Source organism: Mus caroli, unplaced genomic scaffold, assembly GCF_978045245.1.
Source record: "Mus caroli unplaced genomic scaffold, Mus_caroli_1 scaffold_8, whole genome shotgun sequence".
NCBI lineage: Eukaryota > Metazoa > Chordata > Mammalia > Rodentia > Muridae > Mus > Mus caroli.
In genome coordinates this window covers 19088463-19105231 of record NW_028227263.1, presented here as the reverse complement: position 1 = coordinate 19105231, position 16769 = coordinate 19088463, and the positions used below count along the sequence as shown (strand labels likewise).

The window sequence follows — 16769 nt, the reverse complement described above, 5'->3', positions numbered from 1 at the left end:
GCAGCCCCAAAGTATACAAGCTGAGGAGTCTCTGAAGTGAAATGAGAATCTGCAGTTTTCTAGTACACAAGAAAGAGGGATTGTAACTGTTGAGGGACTGACCTTTGAACACTCCGGACTCAGCGCCAGTTTAAACAGAATAAAGTGGGAAAATCTCCAACTTAACTGCCTCTCCTGACTTCTGGGCTCCACATTCCAAACCCAGAAGCAGCTACTCCAAGACACTTTTTTTGTTTTTATTTCCCACAACCTTTGTGTTTTCCCTTTCTCTATATTCTTGCTGTTTTTATTTTATTTTACTTTGAGAGGTGTTGTGTAGTTCCCAGTGGTCTTAAACTCTGTACATAACTTGAGGGTGGTCTTGATTCTTGATCCTGCTACTGCCAAGTGCTGGGGTACTAGGCATGTGACACCACTCCCAATTTGATCTTATTTTTTAAAGTTTAGAGGTTTTTTCTCCTCTTATGTTTATCTAATTTTGCTCACATACCTCCTCTTTAGTGTACATTTATTTTATTTTTGCTATTTTCTCTCCTGTTTCCTAACATGTTTTTCTTGTCTTCTGTTTCTTACAGCTATAGATTCCTGTCATAATCAGGAATTGGGGTTTTCTAACCCACCTAGATCATTTAGCTCCGGAATAAAAGACACAAACCGGTATATTTATAATAAGTCTTAGAGCTGGGCAGAGATCAACCCTCTATGCTATTTTGTCTACTTCCCTGTCAATAACCTCGGGAACTCACTTGCCATTTTCTGTCTGGGCCTTCTTCTCCAGCTGGCGGGTCCTCATGACAGTGCTGCCCTGATGCACCTACCCCAGGTCGTCTTCTTCCTTCCTTCTCTCTTTTCTACTCAGACCTGGGAACTGAAGGCCCTCCTACCCCTCTTCTGCCCAGCTGTAGGCTGTCTATAGGATGTCTACAGGCTGTAGGCATCTTTAGTAACCAGTAGTTTTAATTTAAGGAATAAGATTCCACAACAAGCTGGGCGTGGTGGCGCACACCTTTAATCCCAGCACTCGGGAGGCAGAGGCAGGCAGATTTCTGAGTTTGAGGCCAGCCTGGTCTACAGAGTGAGTTCCAGGACAGCCAGGGCTACACAGAGAAACCCTGTCTTGAAACCCCCCCCCAAAAAAAAAAAAGATTGCACAACAAAAGCTAGTCAAAGTGAAAGTTTACTCCTAACTGGATCTATGGGGACAGAATTTAGCATTACAATGCCAAACAGCAGACCAACCTGAACAAATTCTAACTTCTTCTCTTTTTACGCTCAAAAACTGTTTTACTTTTACCTATTTTTTTGTGTTTTGAGACGGGGTCTCTCTGTTATGTAGTCCTGGAATAGATCTGTAGTCCAACTTGGCCTCAAACTCATAGATGTGCTTACCTCTGCCTTCTGGGTTCTGGGACTAAAGCATACCTCACTGCCCAGTTACCCTTGTTTTGGGACAGTTTATTTTCTGTCCTTTATTGACAGCATCATAGTTGACTTTGAAAGACTCTGAGAGGAGCCCCTCGCTCAGGCCTCAGGACAATAGTGGACACCCAAGAACTCATGATAGACTGAGTTTGTTGCAAACCACATGAGGCTTTATTTGGGGAAAGCCAGAGCTCTGGGGACGACTCATATCCCACGCAGGGGTAGAGGAGTCGACCTCGAGGGGAAAGAGGTCCCAGTTTTTATAGTCCCTCAAGGGAAAGGAGAAGGGGGAGAGTAGAGGATTTCCAGATCTAAACAATGTCTATTCTCAAGAAACGGGTATGGGAGGGGTACAAGGAAAGAGTCTGGTGCAGGTGCAGCAACTCAGGATTGGCCGGGCTGTGGTTGCTGGGGAGATTTTCTGACTCTTTCTCAGCAACCAATATCACAAACACCTGGCAATGGGCTTCATCAGTGGGCACACACATGGGTAATGGAACGGTCAAAACATTGGCAGATACACAGGTTCAAGGAGTGGCCAGAGCATTGTGCACCTCTATTTTTCTAAATCAGTGAAGCTAGTTCTGCTAACACTGACATCTATCTTGCCAATTTCAGGGCTTCTGTGTCCTTTTTACATTCTGTCAGGATCTTTCAACTTCACATTTAAAGAGTTTCTTGACCCCACCCCCACCCCCTTCCATGAGACAGGGCTTCTCTGTGTAGCCTTGGCTGTCCTGGAACTCTCTCTGTAGACCAGGCTACCCTCAACCTCAGAGAGGTACCTGCCTCTGCCTCCTGAGTTGCTGGGATTAAAGGTATGTGTGTGTCACTACCACTCAGCTAAAGTGCATTTCTATATTTGGTTTGACTTATACTACTGTTGGTGGGTTGAACTGTTTCTACCCCCCTGAGGAATACTGGGGATTGAGTCCTCAAATGACAGTCAATCATATCCACCCCAACAGGTGCACAGATCAGAAGAAAAACAAGGTCTGATGGTCCCTCTAAAAGAGCATAACACTTCAACTGCCAAATCCAAGATACTGAAATGGGTAGCGGGCTGGAGAAAGAATTCAGAATTTAGGCAGAGAATTTAGTTGAGCAGTTAAGAACACTTTTCTTCCAGAGGATCTGAGTTCAATTCCCAGGACCTATATCACGGTCCTTTGTAACTCCAGCTCCAGGGAGTCTGATACATGTGTTCATGGTGGGCACCAACACTCACAGGCAGACACAAATACATACACATAATTATTTTTAATCTTAAAAAAAAAAAAAGAAAAAGAAAAAAAAGTTTAAGTGGGAGTGGTGGCTACATAGTATGCTATTAAGAAAATCAAGGGGCTGGTGAGATGGCTCAGTGGGTAAGAGCACCCGACTGCTCTTCCGAAGGTCCAGAGTTCAAATCCCAGCAACCACATGGTGGCTCACAACCATCCGTAACGAGATCTGGTGCCCTCTTCTGGAGTGTCTGAAGATAGCTACAGTGTACTTACATATAATAAATAAATCAATCAATCTTTAAAAAAAAAAAAAAAAGAACATTTAAAAAAAAAAAAAAAAAAAAAAAAGAAAATCAAAGAGCCGGGCGTGGTGGCGCAAGCCTTTAATCGGAGCACTTGGGAGGCAAAGGCAGGCAGATTTCTGAGTTCAAGGCCAGCCTTGTTACAGGACAGCCAGGGCTACACAGAGAAATCCTGTCTCGAAAAAACAAAAGAAAAAAAAATTAAGTTTACTTGTACACTTCAAAGAGAATGCAAGTGGACAAGGTAAGAAAATAATTTGGGACCTGAAAAACAAAGTTAGTAACATGACAAAAAACTCAGTAAGAAATACGTGTTTTAGATGAAAAACAAATATAAATTTTGGAAATAAAAAAAAAAAGAATGAATCAAAAACCAGTGCAAAGGGACTGGAGAGAAGGCTGAGGGGTTAAGAGTGTTGCCTTCTCTTCCAGAGGTGCAGAGTTCAATTTCCAGCAATGACATGCTGACTCATAACCATCTACAACGAAATCTGGTGCCCTCTTCTGGCCTGCGGGCATACATGCAGGCAGAAAGCTGCATAATCTTTTCTAAAAAAACAAAAACAAAACAGCAGAGCTGCCCATTAACAAGAGCAATGACTTCTCAAGGATGGAAGGCCAGGCCAAAGGAATGCTATAGTTGATGGCAATAAAGAACAAAAATATGTATTATTTATATTTTTATTTCGTGTGTTTGGGTGTTTTGTCTGCAAGTATATATGCACACCACAGGTATCCAGTACCTTTCTTACACAACCCAGGACCACCTGGCCAAGGAGAGCACTGCCCTGGGTTGGCTCGGCTCTCCTGAGTCAATCAACAAAACAGTGCCCCACAGACTGGAATCCGATCAAGTCAAGCCGTCAGTTGAAACTTCCTCAGATAATTCTGGGGCATTTCAAGTTGAAGCTAACTAGGAAAGGACCCAAAGGACAAAGGAGAATTAGAAAACAATGGATCATGCTTGATTCAGTAAAAACAAATGTCTAATATGAGAATAATATCTACTATCAGAAGAATAGAGAAGAAAGAAGGCAGTATTCTAACCAATTAGAAAACAAGAAGACAAGAATCAGTAAACTGCTCTAAGAAGTCTAAAAATGATCTAAATTTTATGTGTATGGATGTTTTGCTGGCATGTATGCATGGCACCTGCAAAGGCCAGAAGAGAATGTTGGATCTCCTGGAACTGGGTTACAGATTATGAGCTGCCTGCCATACAGCTCTGGGATTCAAAACACAGGCCCTCCAGAGCAGTGCTCTGAGACTAAGGCATGGAGGAGCATGTTTTTTTCTTTCTTTCTTTCTTTCTTTTTTTTTTTTCTTTTTTTTTTTTTTTGGTTTATTTTGGAGACAGGGTTTCTTTGTATAGCCTTGGCTGTCCTGGAACTCTTGTAGACCAGGCTGGCCTCGAACTCAGAAATACACCTGTCTCTACCTCCCAAGTGCTGGGATTAAAGGTGTGCGCCACCACTGCCCTGCTTTTTCTTTCTTTCCGAGACAGGTTTTCTCTGTGTAGCCTTGGCTGTTCTGGAACTCACTCTGTAGGTCAGGATGGCCTCAAACTCAGAAATTCAACTGCCTCTGCCTTCCAAGTGCTGGGATTAAAGGCGTGTGCCACCACGCCCAGCTTTTTACTATTTTTTAAATTCACTTTACAACCCAAAATCAGTCCTTCCTCTCCTCCCAGTACCCCCTCATGCAAGTCCTTCCCCAATTCCACCTTCCCCTGGGGAAACCCTCCCTTTGGGTGTCAACCCTGCCCCACACCCACACACATCAAGCCTCTGCCTGACTAGGTCAGGATGGCCTCAAACTCAGAAATTCAACTGCCTCTGCCTTCCAAGTGCTGGGATTAAAGGCGTGCGCCACCACTGACCAGCTCAAATATTGCAACTCTTGAAGATGTGTTCAGTGAAGCAATCATAAATACCATCATTATCATTTGGCACAGTAAGGCACAGAAGTCAAGCAAACATTACAACTATGAAAAGATGTATTCAGTGAATTACAAACAGGACAGGACAGGTGGCATCATTATTAATAGAAATCATCCAAGGGTAACAACTCTAAAAGGGTGTATTCAGTGGGGCAGTCATCCAAGGTCAGTGGCATATTTCCAAGAGCAGGTTAATCTTTATAGTCAATTATTGTTTAACATCTAATGCCTGATTTTTTTTTATAAATCAACGCATAAATTTAAACTATTTTAATTCTTTTTATTTAAGGCTTACTTTACCATATACCAAAAACCACCTCCAACGACACACATATAGTCATATGAAATTTTATGGTTGGGAAAGTTTTAATATAATACTATTATATAACTTTATAAACAATTTAAAAAGTAAAGCGTTGGTTTCCCCAGAGATAAGGTCATGTTAGTGACGCCATCTCAAGGGATAGTTTCTTACCCATTATTCTCGCTTAAGATCTTTTTTTTTTTTTTTTTAAAGATTTATTTATTTATTATATGTAAGTACACTGTAGCTGTCTTCAGACACTCCAGAAGAGGGCGCCAGATCTTGTTACGGATGGTTGTGAGCCACCATGTGGTTGCTGGGATTTGAACTCTGGACCTTCGGAAGAGCAGTCGGGTGCTCTTACCCACTGAGCCATCTCACCAGCCCCTCCCTTAAGATCTTGGCCTAGGCTCCCGGAGAACATGTTGTAAATAAGAAAAGGAATAAAAGAAAACAAAACAGATAAACTGCCATGAGAACTACGGCTTAATATTTTATTCTGGGCAAGAGTTCCACAACGGAAGCCGGGCAGTGGTGGCGCACGCCTTTAATCCCAGCACTTGGGAAGCAGAGGCAGGCAGATTTCTGAGTTCGAGGCCAGCCTGGTCTGCAAAGTGAATTCCAGGACAGCCAGCCAGGGTTATACAGAGAAACCCTGTCTCAAAAAACCAAAACCAAACAAACAAAAGAGTTCTACAACCGGGGTTCCAGGCCTCCTCCTTTTGGAGTTGTCACCTCATTCTGTGGCACTAGCTATTACAAACAAAGCTGCTATGAACATAACCGAGCAAGTATCTTTGTGGGAGGGTAGAGAATCTTTTGGGTATATGCCCACAAGCGGTATAGCTGGGTCTGAGGTAGAACTATTCCCAATCTTGTGAGAAACTGCCCAGTTGATTTTTAGAGTGGTGGTAAAGTTTGTGCTCCTACCAGCAGTGGAGGGGTGTTCCCCTTGTACCACAGGCTCACCATGCTTTTAATCCCAGCACTCAGAAGGAAGAGGCAGGTTGGATGACCTAGTACCTGGTAAGACTCTTTTTTTTTCCTTCTGTAGCCTCTGATAGCCTTGGAACTCACTGTGCAGACCAGACTGGCCTCTCAAGTGTTGGGATTAAAGTTGTGTTTCTCTATGCTTGGCTAAGACTGTGTGTCTTTTTAAAAAGCTAAATAAGTAGATCAGTTTCTGGGAAACACCTCACTGGCAGCGCGACACGCAGAGAGACTGAGTATAAAACAGTGTAAGTCAGGGGCTGGAGAAAGGGCTCAGCGGGTAAGAGCACTGGCCGCTCTTCAGAGCTCCTGAGTTCAATTCCCAAAAACCATATGGTGGCTCACAACCATCTGTAATGGAATCTGATGCCCTCTTCTGGGGTCTCTGAAGACAGCTACTGTGAACTCACATACATAAAATAAATATTTTTTAAAAAAAATCAAGAGCAGAGAGTGTAAGTCAAGAAGCTGGCATGTATTAATAAAGAAAGTAGAACATTTGTAAATATATATGCAACAGATGTTGGGCCTTCCATTTCATAAATACTAATGGAGAGAAAAGGGCAGATGGGCCCAATAAAGTCAATTTTTATATAAAAATAAATTTTACTACAACTTGTATGTGTGAGTGTGTACAGGCATGCAGACCAGTATGGGAGAATATGTCACACACAGCACACAGTAGAAGTCAGAGGACATCTTGCAATTTTGTATTTTCACTGTGAGTCATGGGGTTGAGTCATCAGGTTGTCTGGCTTGGGACCTAATAAGCCATCTCACTGACCTGTTTTTTTATTTTATTTCTATTTTATAAGGTCAGAGTGGAATAAAGGTCAATGACAAGGAATTAGAGAAACTACTCAGGCCAGGTGATGCATTTTTTTCTTTGTTTTGTTTTTCAAGGCAGGGTTTAGGGTTTCTCTGTGTAGCCTTGTAGCTTGGCTGTCCTGGAACTCACTTTGTACATCAGGCTATCCTTGAACTCAGGTCTGCCTGCCTCTGCCTCCTAAATGCTGGGATTAAAGGCATGTACCAGCTGGGCGTGGTGGCGCACACCTTTAATCCCAGCGCTCAGGAGGCAGAGGCAGGCAGATTTCTGAGTTTGAGGCCAGCCTGGTCTACAGAGTGAGTTCCAGGACAGCCAGGGCTATACAGAGAAACCCTGTCTCAAAAAACCAAAAACAAACGAAAAAGGCATGTACCACCACAGCCTGGCTGGTTCACATCTTTTGTCCTAGCACTTAGGAGGCAAGTGTAAGTGTAACTCTGTGAGTTCAAGGCCAGTCTGGTCTACAGATTGAGTTTCAGTATCTCCACTAGAGAGACCCTGTCGCAAACACAAACTTTACAGATGCCTGGAAACTGAACGGGAGACTTCTGCATTGAAGAAATCAGAGAGGACACTTTAAAAATTCCTAAGAATTGGGGCAAAGGATATAGCTCAGTTGATAAAGTTTTGCTTAGCATTTATGAGGTTGTAAGTTTCTTCATGCCAATGTCAAGGTTTACGGGGAAAATCCACCCACAAACGAGTAGATAGAGAGAAAGCAGGGCAGGAATTAAAGAACAGAGCCTGGAAGAACACAAGGGTTAATGGAACTGCCATTGTTGGTTCTTGATAAGACAAGATTGAGAAACCTTTAGTCATACAAACCAAAAGGAATGGAGACAGCTCAAGTACAATTAAGGATTATCAGTAGTGGGAGAAGACTTGGAGTGCCTCCCAGCCCAGCCACCAGCAGCCTGAGATGCTTAGAGACGACCACTAGGTAATGTCCAATCCCTGACTGCTCCAGGAAAGTGTTTTGGGGTGAGTCAGAGAAAAGCAGTTAGTGAGTTCATTAAATACTGAGACAATCACAAAGGAAAAGGACGCATCCTGGTTATGAGCTACTTAAAAAAGTATCATACTTAGATATCTTTACAGTGGCTGTGTGAGCCTGTGGCTTCTCAAGTTAGTTTCCTGAAAGGATGCTGCCTCATCCTGTATGGCTGCAGTCCCTGAGTACTTCTGAGGGAACAAAGAAGTGACATGTGATGTATGCCTTTAACCCTAGCACTCTGGAAACAGAGGTAGGAGATCTCTGAGTTTGAGGCCAACCTGGTCTACAGAGTGGACCCAGGGCAGCCAGAGCTACACAGAGAAACCCTGTCCACAAACAAACCAAAAAAAAAAAAAAAATCAAAGCCAAAGACAAGTGACAGATGGCCACAAGTATGGAAGAGCTGGCATTGAATGGAGGAGGGGCTGAAGCATTTGGAAGCTTAGCATGTGTGTTGTGTGTGTGTGTGTGTGTGTGTGTGTGTGTGTGTGTGTGCGCGCGCGCAGTTGAACAGGATTACAAGGGTTTTTTGGGTTTTTTGTTTTGTTTCGAGACAGGGTTTCTCTGTGTAGCCCTGGCTGTCCTGGAACTCACTTTGTAGACCAGGCTGGCCTCGAACTCAGAAATCTGCCTGCTTCTGCCTCCCAAGTGCTGGGATTAAAGGCATGGGCCACCACTGCCCAGTTATAAGGTTTAGTTAATCATGGTAGGAGCACCCTGTCAGGGATCAGTCTTGAGATTGTAAACGTGAGAGTGGGAAATGAATATTTTCTGCAAACACTCAACACTGGCACTCTGACTGGAGGAAGGCCTTGCCATCCCACTGACCAGCACCCTGGGGAAGTGGGAGGGCCTTAACACTCCTTGATATGGTCATGCCTGTGTAAACAACATACATTTACTCTGATAGTGAAAAATCTCGTAAGGTCTGAACTTGACTCAGCCAGAGAGGAATGTTTGCAGAGAGACTGTCTCTTAAAATTATCTGTCTTGCCCAAAGCAAACAACTCTATGCCCCAATGTAGTCCCATAGTTGCATCAAGTTCCTCAAATGTGTCGTCTAGGTTTGTTCCCCGTGGACTTTTCCATTTCCCGTGAGCCAGAGGCACTCTCTCTCTCTCTCTCTCTCTCTCTCTCTCTCTCTCTCTCTCTCTGTGTTTTAAGATTTATTTATTATGTATGTGAGTACACTGTTGCTATCTTTAGACACACTAAAAGAGGGCACCAGATCTCCATTACAGATGGTTGTGAGCCACCATGTGTGGTTGCTGCGAATTGAACTCAAGACCTCTGGAAGAGCAGTCAGTGCTCTTAACCACTGAGCCATCTCTCCAGCTCTGTGTGTGTGTGTGTGTGTGTGTGTGTGTGTGTGTGTGTGTGTGTGTGTTCTAAAAAACAGACTTGGCGAGGTCAGACTAGTCCCATTCTGCCTTCTGTTTGTTTATGGTGCCTCAGAGTCTAACACACTAACTCTTCACTTTCTCTGGATAGGATGCAATTTGTGACAAGGTTTACAGATTAGACAAATGGACATTTGAAATGTAAATAAAGAAAATAACCAATTAAAAAAAAAGATTAGGCAAATGGTCTGGAGCAAGGGTGGTTAAGAGCCCTGACTGCTTCTCAGAGGACTGCTGTTCAGTTTCCAGCACCCACATGAAGGCTCCAGTTAGATCCACTTTCAGGAGATCTGATGCCTTCCATATCCTGACATCAGTAGGCACCAAGTGCACACATGGTGTACAGGCATACATACAGACAAAACACACTCCTATGCATTAAATCTCAGAAGAAGGAGTCAGCAAAACTTAAAACTTAAGGTTTAAAGATCAAGTGAAAAATATATACGTGGTTTACTTCCAGCTTCGCCATGTTAAAAAGCTGTGAGGTGTTTTCCTGAGGCATGCTGGTTAGATTTGGGAAAGTGGGAGGAGCTAATGTGGTAAGGCTCATGTTACAAACACCCCAGTCCTGAGTGAGTGTGGGTCTTGTTATTTTTCACATCCTTGTTTAGGATGTCTTTAGAAAAAAAGCTTTCCTCTGTAGCCAGTTTTCACTTTATCAGTCTGTTGAAGGGCATGGGCTTCATAGTGAAACCCTGCTATAAACGGGAAGGGAGGCAGTGGGAGAGGAATGGGGGAGCATAAGGAGTACTGGCACCCACTTGGGGACTAATGTGACCTGTCATTGTAGTTTCCAGGGATTTGTAGGCACCGGAGGAAGAGCAGCGTGTACTCTTAAAGCCACGCTACCCCCTTCTACACGGAGTCTCAAGGATTGAATGAAAGTTGTCAGTCAGTGTTCAGGCCCATGGGGTCCTTGTATGTAGAGGGGCTCCGAGGTAACTAAGGGACTTGGCACTTCCCTGCCTCTCCCCAGTCACTGTCTTAGTAAACTTGAATGACTTACCCTCCTCATCTAGACTTTTTAGGCCCCCACTTTAAAAAATGAAATTCTTGGCCGGGCGTGGTGGCGCACGCCTTTAATCCCAGCACTCGGGAGGCAGAGGCAGGCGGATTTCTGAGTTCGAGGCCAGCCTGGTCTACAAAGTGAGTGCCAGGACAGCCAGGGCTACACAGAGAAACCCTGTCTCGAAAAACCAAAAAAAAAAAAAAAAAAAAAAAAAAAAAAAAAAAAAGAAATTCTTGTTCTAAGTACTTCCTAAGGCTGCCCTGCACGCTGCCTTTCTACCTGGTCTATGCTCCCTCCACCGCATAGCCCTCAGACCGAAGGGTGAAGGGCATGCTGCTGTCAACCCTCAAGGGAGGAGATACATCTCGGGGTCCCAGACTCCAAGCGGCTGTACCTGCCTCTCCCATTGCTCAGCACCAGAGGCAAGACAGACTTCTGGAGGGTTCCATGGGCCTCACAGGAAGTGCTGTTCAGTCTTGCTCCTCCACACCTGGAATGCTGTTTTCTGCCTCCCAGAAGCAAACCTAGTAGGGCTTGGGTCTTCATTTTCTCAGGCTTGATATGACTACAGTGGCCCCCAGCGTGACCATGGCTGCTCAGTCGTAGGGAATGTGAGCATTTGGGTGGCTTCTCCAGGGGAGATGTTGTCAAATGTCTGGTTTGTTCAGCCCCAAAAGGGGACCAAGGACAGAGCAAAGAAACAGTACCTCCTTAGAGCAGGACCTCCTAGACCCGCCAGTGGTTAAAGGCACAGAAATGTATTGATTTTTATTATAGTTTAGGTCTTTAGCTGGGCAGACCGTCAGCTATCTCAATTTATCCGAACTATTATAGCCCCACGTCCTGCCATATGGCCAGCTCTCTACCCTGCCTCCCACCCCTGTTTCCCCACCCTTGACTTCTCCCATAGACTGACTCTGTGCTAGGAAGTTCTACCTTCCACTTCCTGCCTAGCTATTGTCTGTCAGCTCTTTATTAAGCAATCAGTGTGGAAGGTGAATGTTTAGAAAATGGAAAACCAGCCAGGTGAGGTGGTGCACGCCTTTAATCCCAGCACTTGGGAGGAAGAGGCAGGCAGATTTCTGAGTTTGAGGCCAGCCTGGTGTACAGAGTGAGTTCCAGGACAGCCAGGGCTATACAGAGAAACCCTGTCTTGAAAAAAAAAAAAAAAAGAAAGAAAGAAAGAAGAGAAAATGGAAAACCAGGTGATGGGCCATAAGATTAACAATAGCAAAATCTTGCAGTACTCGGCTCTCTGCAAGCACAGCAGCGAACAATTGAATGTACAGAGACAAGCAAGCTTCACAGGGTGCACCCCAACACCTCCTGGATCCAGCAGAGTGAGCTGGAGAGCTCCCTGGGGTCACTTACTGGGGTTTAGGTGACTTCTTCAAGGCAGCCCAATCCCATGTGGTTGTCTACAGCCTTACGGAGGCCTGGTGCCATACAGGGCTTGAGCATCTTGTACCCGTTACGCTTTGTGAACATTCTAAGCCTCATTTAACCCAGTCTGGCCTCAAAATTGCTCTGTCTGTCGTTCAGGATAGCTTTGGTATCCCAAGTGCTAGGATTATAGCAGCCTGAAAAACTTTGTTCATTCTTTGTTCATTCATGGATAGATTTTATCATGCATTGTCACAGTGAATGATGTCATTCTTTATTCTCACGTGGTTTTCTCTCACACTCTCCCTTCTGTGACTTCTCACAACCAGTTCCCTTCCCCCATTTAATCCCAACTTCTGATTTCCTTTACTTTGTTTGTTTGTTTGTTTGTAGGGACAGGGTTTCTCTGTGTAGCCCTGGCTGTCCTGGAACTCACTTTGTAGACCAGGCTGGCCTCAAACTCAGAAATCCGCCTGCCTCTGCCTCCCAAGTGCTGGGATTAAAGGCGTGTGCCACCACTGTCCTGCTGCTTTTCCTTTTCTTTATTTAAATATTAATTTTTATTATTTTAAAATTATGTATAGTTATGTCTGCATGTGTGAGTGCAAGTGTGTGTAGGCCATGTGCTATGATCCCCTGGAGCTGGACTCAGTGTGAGCCACCATGTGGGTGCTAGGGACTGAACTCAGTCCTCCTGAAGAACAGCATGTGTTCCTAACCACTGAGCCATCTCTCTGGCTTTTCTGTTTTTGTTTTAAAGAATTGCATTTTTATTATTTTAAGTGTGTGTGTGTGTGTGAGTGCAGGTGGCTGTGAAGGCCAGGGGCATGTGTTTCCTGCTGCTAGAGTCATAAGCTGTTGTGAGGTTCCCACATGGATACTGGGATGCAAACCGTGCTCTTGACTAGAGCAGCAAGTGCTCTTTTTTTTTTTTTTTTTTTTTTAAAGATTTATTTATTATATGTAAGTACACTGTAGCTGTCTTCAGACACTCCAGAAGAGGGCGCCAGATCTCATTGCAGATGGTTGTGAGCCACCATGTGGTTGCTGGGATTTGAACTCTGGACCTTCGGAAGAGCAGTTGGGTGCTCTTACCCACTGAGCCATCTCACCAGCCCAGCAAGTGCTCTTAATTGCTGAGCCATCTGAAGCTTGGAGTTTATTTGGGTTTAGAGTTTCCTATCTAGTGATTCCTCTTCCTTCACTTTGTTATATTGTTCTAAAGCAATATTTCTCAACCTATGGGTTTTGACCCCTTTGGGTATCAACCCTTTCACAGGGGTCACATATCAGATATTCTGCATGTCAGATATTTACATGACAGTTCATAACAGTACCAAAATTACAGTTTTGAAGTAGCAATGAAATAATTTTATGGTTGGAGGTCACCACAACATGAGGAACCGAATTAAAGGGTCGCAGCATTAGGAAGGTTGAGAACCACTGGAAAGATTCTATGTGCCCCATCTGTAGCAGGGAGGTTCTCTGTCTCTCTAATTGTTGATTGACTGGAGTAAGAATGGGCACGCCTGTGGTATGACACGTGGTATGGCAGACCTGTCCCATAGGAGGGCAGATGGGCCAGGTTTCAGAGAATGGAAGCTCTGTTGGGGCGGGCTCACAGAGCTGTGGACACTAATTGCCTGTTAATAGGGGGTAGAAAGCTAACAAAAGATATTAGATCCCTCCATCACTCACTGTAGGGACTTACAAGGGCCCCTCACAGAGCTTAGAAGACGAAAGGCTGGCTGGCAGGCCTATATCAGCCAGGCAGTGCTATATCAGCTAGCCAGTGCTGTCCTCTGGGGGGAAAGACAATGAAGGGTTTTTGTGGTCAAGTACAAATTCTACCCCCCTACCCCCAGCAAGCTTCCCACCGCTCCCCGACAAGGCAGGCCATGTGATGGGAATAGGCCCAGCTGCTCCAGTGTCCTTTTTCTGTTTTTCATTTCTTTTGAGTGCTGTTGAAGCAGCCTTGCTGTATGTGAACCTGGCTGGATTTGAACCCCTGTGGATGCCCACAGCCTGGCAGCTTTATTCTCCCTCCTCCTTTTCTTCTTTTTGATACAGTGTATGATGAGCCAAGGCTGGCTTGGGATTTGCTATGTACTGGAGAATGACCTTGAACATCTATCTATCTGGTTCTCCTGTCTCTACTTTGAAACTGCTGTGAGTAGAGCATGTGCTGTGCCTGGGCTAATTTATTTATTGTTGGTCAGGCTATCACTGTGGAGCCCTGGCTGGCCTGGAACCCCCACATTTTCTCAAACAGAGACCTACCTGTCTCTTTTCCTATAATGCTGGGATTGAAGACAGTGCCACCATGTCGCACCTTTCGTTTGTGTTTTAGGATATCTAGGTTGTCTTTAGACTCTCAATCCTATGCCTGTGGCATTAATACATACAGAAAACAAGCAAACAAAACCAACATTTTTCCTTTCTGTTATTATCTAATCTGGACCTAACAGGCTAACAGATCACTTTAACATGGAACCTCAGCCCTTTTTAAATTTAAGTTTTGTCTTTGTTTGTTGTGATTCCTTCAGCTAGGGTTTTCCCTGACCTGTCAGAGAAGGGACATTCTCCTTTACTCCCAAGGTCTTGTCTGTGTCAACAGTTGTCTGCAGTGACTCAGACCTGCGAGAGAAAGATGAGGTCACAGTCTGTCATCGACTCAGTGTAGTGGACATCAAAGCACTCACTGGGGCCACAGTGAAGGTGTTTTCTCCAGTCTCCAGCAATGCCTGGAATGGAGGAGAAATGAGCTGACCATCACAGGGAAAGCCCCAGTGCCTTTGGCAGCTGTTTCCAATCTCCCAACCCACCCAAGATCCACCTTTCCACCTGAAATGGGAAGCGGGGCAGCCCATGTGGTGACAGGAGAGTGGTGTGGACATGGGGTTCTCCTTCATTTTCTTCGAGGATGTGTGATGGATCATGAGGTCCCTGGCCTCCTCAGGCAGGGAGCATCTCAAAGACCCCAGAATCTTCCTTATCTCCCTTTTGGAGTTCTGGAGTACAAAAGGATGCTTCAGCAGAGGGCTGGTGCTCACTAGGATAAGGGAAGGCACCTCTGGGACATGACAGGACCTCCTAACTCCCAGTGTCTTAAGTCTGAGCCTCGTACCCTGGGGTAAAATAGGTGGCTTCCTACCCCGCCATTTTGGCATGATCACTGTGGGTTCCTTCTGGGAGAGAACAGGGATAGACTTTGATCTCTGGTGCCCAGGCTTTGCACCTCTGGAGCAGGGAGAAGCAAGAGCAGCAAGCCACCTGATCAGTGGTGGCACATATGACTGACACCTACTGCAAGATAGGGGCTGTGCAGCCTTCTCTGCTGAGCTGTGCTGTGGTTCTGAGCAGGAGGTAGGGCCAGGATAGGGCCAGGAAGGTTCCCACCCAGCAGATGTGACAGGGGAGGAAGTGGAGCAGGCAGGCTCACCTCCTTCATGTCTTCATAGAAGAGACAGAGAACAGGATGAGTGCGTCTCAGCTCCCACCACTCCTTCACCTTCACGTGCTGGTACCATGACCCATAGGACACTGGGAGAGGAGAGGGTGTGGGCACAGGCCTTGTGAGCCGCAGCTGTGCCCCTCAGGTCCAGACCCTCCTTGCTGCAGACTCAACCCACCTTTCCCATCCATGAAGTTCTCCAAGCTTTCCCAGGTGCCTGGATCAGGGTGCAGCTTGGCCATTTTGTAGAAGTTATAATACAAACTACATCCTTTGCATTTCGGGCAATGTAGATCACCTGCAGGGGAAGCCGACCCACCCCGGTGCCATCATCACACCCCAAGTCCCAAGCCAGTCCTGGCTCCTCCCCATCTTAGAGCCTTTTCTTGACTTGGCAGGAAGGGCTGGGGTATTACTGAATTTTTGCAGCTCTGGCTGTCCTGGAATTTATTATGTAGACCAGGCTGGCCTTGAACTTACAGAATTCCACCTGTCTCCCTAATGCAGGGACTAAAAGCATGCAATATCACATTTGGCTGTGTTGTGTTTTATTCTGTTGTTTGGTTTGAGAGTTGGGGAGTAGCTCTGGGAGAGCTGAAATTCAATATGTAGACCAGGCTAGCCTCAAAATCATAAAGACCTGTCTGCTTCTCCAACGCTGATATTAAAGGCATCTGACCCCATGTCTAACCCATCCTGAGTTCCTGTCACCCATCACAGCACACTGAGGGAATTTTCTCCTGTGATGGCAAAGGAGAAACAGGGTCGAAGGCTGGACTGTTGCAACCTTGTGATATGGGTACTGTTGATCTGGAATTTGGTTGTTCCTGGCTCGGGTATCACTCTTGCTGAAGGCCTCACTCTAGCTGGGCAGCACTGTTGTGCAATAACTAGTTCATGAGAACTGACCTAACGTGGAGATTGATCCACTCATGACTCATGTTTGGATGGCATTCCTGGGGGGTCTCATTCCTTACTGTTCCCCATGCACTTTCACTGTGATGTCCTGCCTCAGTACAACCAAACACACACACTCGCACGCGTGTGCACACACACACACACACACTGTGGCCTGAAGCCAAGAGTCAGAACGCACCTGGAGTTCTATTTTATTTGCAGCAAGGGCAAGCCACCTATATAAACATCTAGATCAGGTTGGTCCCCTGAGGGGCCGCCATACCTGTACTAGAACAAGGCAGGTCTGGGTCTAGCCAGCTCTCTTCCATGTTCTGTGAGCGCCTTTTTCTGTGACTCCCCTTCTCTCAGATCTCCATCCTGAACCCCACAACACTGACAGGCAGATGGCCTCTTACTCCATGAGACAGCAGAGACCTCAGCAGCACAGGACCAAGGGCCTATCCAGGATTGGCTAGCACTGCCCTGGCTTCTCACCTTGACCTTCATCCAGCGAGCTCTGGGGGACCAGAGACACAGGCAAGTGAGTTTTGAGGAACCTCAGGGCTGGAGTGCTTCCAGAGCTTCAAGACCCTGGTCCTGTCTCCATATTATTTTCC

The 16769-nt window shown here is 45.5% G+C and overlaps 1 pseudogene; it reads right to left on the bottom strand.

Annotated features, from left to right (window-relative positions):
* Nucleotides 1-14432: 14432 nt before the first annotated feature.
* Nucleotides 14433-16659, bottom strand: LOC110298065 (sulfotransferase 1A1-like; annotated as a pseudogene).
* Between the last annotated feature and the right edge of the window lie 110 nt (nucleotides 16660-16769).